This window comes from Acipenser ruthenus, chromosome 19, assembly GCF_902713425.1.
Source record: "Acipenser ruthenus chromosome 19, fAciRut3.2 maternal haplotype, whole genome shotgun sequence".
In the NCBI taxonomy this organism is placed as follows: Eukaryota; Metazoa; Chordata; class Actinopteri; order Acipenseriformes; family Acipenseridae; genus Acipenser; species Acipenser ruthenus.
Window position 1 is genome coordinate 7185964 of NC_081207.1, and position 6000 is coordinate 7191963.

A 6000-nucleotide genomic window follows, 5' to 3' on the forward strand; every position below is an offset into this window, starting at 1 on the left:
GTTTTAACCGAATACATCCCAACAAGGTTGATAGGAGTCTATAAAATGTTTGAAGATGAGTATTCAAGGCATCTATCATGATCACCAATGTACTGTGATACTGTATTCTTTATGAAAGATTTGGGTAACGGTCTGTGAAATGTCATTGTGTCTTTGCAACTAAAACCAGCCTCTATCTTACACTTTCACATTCGTGTGGTATTTTAATGCGCAAAGGGTTTTTATCTTCTGTGTGCTGTAGAAAGAATAATGGAGTTGCATCACAAATGCTGTGATATCAAAATGCGATTGAGCAACTACTATTGTATGTTGTACGAGTCTTGGCAGAAGCAAATTTTTTCCCCATACTTCTGAATATACGTGGCATTACTAAGTCTTTAAATGTAACCACTGTCTTTCAGTAGCGAAGCAGTAGTGTATAGTATAGTGCTAGTAACATAGCAGTACCAAATAATACCTGTTTGTACCGGTAACAGCGTGAAATCATTGTTCATTGCATATTCTATTAATTGAACCATATTCTAATGAATTACTTTTTAAGTATTAAAGTAGTGTTCCATGAAGAACATATTGATAGAAAGTTCGACACATTACATCATAACAACCTTCACAGACAACTTTCATTCCATACTGTACATATCTAAAAAAAAAAAAATGCAGGAAGGCTGCTGTATTATCAAATAAACAGTGATTGTTATTTTAGATGCTTTCCTAAAAACAGAAATGATGCAGTTTTTCCCAGGTTTCAAGGTTAACATGTCCTGAGATTTTTGCGTAGTGACTGCTGGATATCTACCCAGCTGAGACTTGGCACCTGTAGAAGGGTCAGGGAACTCTTCTCCAATGTCACTGCTTACTTAGGTCTGAAAAAGCATTGCAAAGCATTTGGAAGGACAACAGGGAGCCACACCACAGCTTGTATTCTGTGTTTTGATTATTGTGTGAATACAATGCCTGTCGGAAACCACTGCAGCCACCATCTTCCCACATCAGTGCCTAGATCCATTGGAACACACTCAGGGGTTTGCTTGTTTGGTAACTAGTGCTGAGTAAATCTCTTTTAATAAAGTTCTGAAACTAAAACGTTAAATCACATTTTGTTCATATTGAACTCTTTCAGTACTAAGTAACTGCAGAAAGACAACCTTAAGTAAACAAATGAAGTCGTTTTACTGTATTTTACTGATGTACATATCAGTTCATGAGGTTAGTTTACTGGTTTTGGATGTAGTTATCTTTCCTGTTCTACCAGAGTAGTCCAGTAGTTGTCTTTCCAAACCTGCATACAAATCTGCAGAAAGAAGTAAACATTATAATGTACCAGGACAAAGCTGAACACTAATTTAAGTTGACATACCAAAGACAATTCGATTTCAACTTTTGAAAAAGGTCAAAGTAAATTTACATAAAATCCACTCACCAAAATTTGGAAAATAACTCACTCATTCCAACCGATAGTTGTCTTTTGAGAAAAATTCTATGCAAAGTACTGTGTGCAGTCCCAGTGCTGATTTTCTAATTGAATACACCACAAAAACAGCTGAAATGCACCTGTTTCATTAATAACCACATGACCTCAAGCACGTGCAGTCCCACGCTATATAGGACTCTAATTTACATTCAAAACTAGATGCTGGACTCAGGCTATCATGATCCAAGTACAGTAAAGTATTTATAAACTATATCTTGGGGGAGGGTTCTGAAAATGCAAATAAATTCACTGGCAGCATATAGACATGGTCTGATGTCCTGGTCAAGCTGCTTGCATTCAGAGATTGATATTTACCTCTACAGGCGTGATAATGCTGTAGCAATTGACAATTCTAACTAATGTAATGCAGAGTCCAAATGTATACGTGGTTAAGTAATCCTAATGAAAAATCAGAAGATGGGGTGTGTGTGGATGTGTCTTTTTTTTTGGGGGGGGGGGGGGGGGGGTTGGTAGAGCATGTAAATACAGTTCTAAAATGTTACAGTTTCATTGTTACTATTTTAACAATGTATTGCAAAACCAATAGAGAAATGTAACCATGAAAAAAAAAACACTTATGGTGCACACAAAGCATGTAGTTTGAAAGAAAAGCTAGGTGCAGGTTCAAAACCCAAGATAAAATACCCCAGCTGAAAATCATTGCCAGTGGTGGTTTATTGGATGCAAGGCTATTCTTTACTGTGTTTGATTCATTTAAAGACATGCACAGATGTATCTTCCACCTGGATACAAACTCATACTCCTTTTAATTTAAGAAACAAGGGTTGAACTAGAAAAAGAGTTCAATATAAAAATCCACCTGTGGAGGGGAAGCACTTTGAGGCCAAGGCCAAGGGAATAGCAGGAACCGTCAGGAGATGCAGTTAAAGCGTACTTTTACAAAAAGAAAATCAGTCAAGCAGAGCTATCTTGGTGCATTTGAAAGAGTGTGCTGTTAAATAATGCAAATGTAAGTAATGTTCATGATGCAATTAAATGACTGCTGTCCAGGTTTTACAGCATTGCATCATTTTGTCATGGGAATTCAGAACTCAAACATATTCCGATCTTTCAATGCTGGCATACTAACATGCTCAGTAAATAATAACAGTACAAGAATGCAATAATGTGTTAAGTGCAGTACAGAATATTTCACATACCCTTAACACACCATAGCTGAAACAGAGTGTATGTAGGCGCCATTATAAAAACGTTCATTTTTAAACAATAAAGCATTCTTAAAGTAATTGTTATTTCTCTATGTAACAGGACGGAGGCTGGGAGCGAACTGGCTCATTGACATCCATGGTTTTAGAGCCGATGGGACTAGACAAAATCTGCAACGACTGTATATCACAAACCACTGCCCATTACCTCCACTTCCCAGTGAAAGCACAGAGAAATCAAAGACAGTGCTTGAATACTTACAAGTTGCTTTATTGTGACAGGGAACATGCCTAATTCATTAGGTAAATGGTGCAGCACGAAACCATTGATATACTGTAAATGGCATTTCACAGCACATTTATCTGGAAAGAGAACCACAAAATATTAACTTTCTGACAAATTGAACAATTCTCAGGGTGATAACTTTTTAGTATTTCAAACCTGGGTTTAGGCTACAGAGTAGCGTCATGCATATCTGTTTTCTTGATATTTCCCAGAGTGCACTGCCTCCTGCCCCTTATAGAACTTCCAACGTTTGTACCCAATGAGAACAAATTGCATCCGTTAAAAGAACCGTTTACCTGCTCTTTGATCTGGTTGCTATATCAGGAAACTTTTTTTTTTTTTTTTTATTACCTGCAATTTCATTAACTTAACAATTCCTACTACAATCCAGACATTTATTGTGAAAAAAAATATGTAAGCCATAAAGATAAGTTGTGTGATGGTAGTATTGATTTACTCTGAAGGCCTTAGTAATATTAAAATAAAGTGTAGATAAACAAATGACAGGATTGTCTTTTTCAGTTTCAGTTTTGTTGTTATTTTTTCTAATTTTCTATTTTCTACATGATAGACATACATTTTACCTGGTTAAATACTAGGCCTGGATGGCATAGAGAATGAAAGTAAAATAAAACAGAAAGAAAAGTGGTAGTAAAGTAGTAACGAGAAGGAGATTTTTTTTTCTGAAGTCAGCCAGCCGTTGTACAGACAAATGGGAATCTGGACACAAATATGTTTTCCAATAACACACTAGCTGTGCTTATAAACCTGCCACTCTTCAGTCAGAAAGTAAATTGGTAAACTGACGGCAAACAAAAACCCTTTGAACCACAGAACACAAAATAGATAATGACAGAAGAAATATATTTCAGGAAAAAAGCCGCAATACAAGCTGAAAAAGAAAATTAATCAGAAACATTATTGAATGCATACTAATAAAAATGTATTCACAATAACCACAACGATGTGTAAAGACTTTCAACTGAAGTTAAAAAGTAATATTCCAATACACACAAATTATAATATTCAAAATACTAATAAAAGGCCAGCAAAAAATGTGGTTGCATTTGTTTAAAGGCACTTGTAAAGAAGCTACTGTTGTAATGTTTAGCTAACAAGATGTGTTTTTATTTTATTAGTTTTTAAATGGGTTTGTATTTATGAATTAATTATTAACATGTAATGAACAACATTTGTGAACATGTTCATAAACTAGTTATTAACAGTTAATAAACAAAAAAGTGCCCCTAAAAATGAAGGTATCAAAGCACAGTCTGTGGGTATTCTGGAGTAAATGTGTTTATAATTACATTTCTATCTTTATATACTGCATTAAATATGCACTCTTATTTTACAAAGGAGACCCCACTTCTTGTAAACTTTGAATATGTCTGAAAGGAATTGCATTGATTTAGTGTTTTCTTTCCCAGTTTCAGTAACAAAATTACAATTGATTTCTTCTCTGTTTTGTATTTAAGCCATCGCAGAAATATAATAATGAATGAAATTAGACTTATAAAAGACAGGGAACTTCAGCCTGTACAGTACTTGATCTCAATGTACTTTAATGCAAGCAGAGATAACTGCAAGTATGTTTTGGGAGTGTCAGGGGCAGCCAGATTGGATGAAGAGTGGAGTGGCTGAAAGAAACTTATTTTATCTTGATTTCTAAAATAGACACTGTATTGCCCTTTGTTTTCCCACCTACATTTGTATTTCTGATTGCTTCATTTCTTTCTTGTCTCTTACTAATAATCCTCTTCAGTGGGCTGCCGCTGATGTTGTGTACTGTAGCTGTCCCCACAAAATACATGTGACAGGGTAAGTGAAAGCATATATTAGCATGAAACAAACAAAGCTTAAGGTTTAATTAAATATTTTTGGTAGCAGTCTTTAAAAGGGACATTTAGAATAGTCAAAGATAAAGGTATTTTTCTTTACACTATGTGTAGTACAACCACAGTGCTATAATTGAGCACTGAAACCATGGGAGACCCCTGTAAATAGAAAACCAGGGCATACAAAAATCACTTACAGATGCCTAAAATGTTTTCCTTAATCTTGTAAATAACCCTGATTAGCACCATAGCAATTGCATTTATCTTCTGGATACAGCTAATTGCGTCAATACACCATATAAGATTATGACAATCATTTTAGAGCAAATCAGACAAGGAGAGTCATATTTGTGTTTGTTTTTCAGTTTATCAGAGTGTTTTCACTCTTCATCTGAAAGTATGAAAACAGTTCTATAAATTCCTCAAATAGCTTTAGATACACAAGCTTAGTCCTTCTTTGTCACTCGGTGAACTGACTAGGCATGCCACTACCAGCAGTAGGAGGTTAAAAATGACTTCCTCCCCAAGTGCTGTTAATAATTGTTTTTTAAATAAATATATAAAAATGACTTTTAAAACTGATGGAACAAAAAATATAGACAACAGGGGTTATGTTTACATACAAGCACACTAGTTATCAGTGTTAAATCAGTCACCAGGGTGTTTAGGGTTATCAGATGCTGGTATTATTATAACTGTGGTTGCACTATGTTGCTTGTGTGACCCCAATTACATGAAATGGAACATACTGTAGCCTCAGCTGTCCGTTTGTAATAAAGCCCGTACTGTGGCAATGTTTACACAAAACAGCAAACTACCAGGACACAGGCCTGACAAGCCTGTGTGGTGCTGCTGCCCAAGTTATACAGCATTTCTGATCTTGTTGAAACTGAATGTTTATTTTGCTAAGCAACACAGTTTAACACAACAGCATGTACACAGAGAATTGTGGGAGTCTGGAACCAACTCCCCAGTAATGTTGTTGAAGCTGACACCCTGGGAGCCTTCAAGAAGCTGCTTGATGAGATTCTGGGATTAATAAGCTACTAACAACCACAAGCATGATGGGCAGAATGGCCTCCTCTTGTTTGTAACCTTTCTTATGTTCTTATGTTCTTCTTATGTTCTTAACTGACCTACAGGTTCTGGATGAAAAACAATAAGAACTCTGTTTTGGGTGAATGGGCTGTCCCTAACATATCCTGCATTTTCTGAGTTTTTTTTTTTTAAATACCAAAT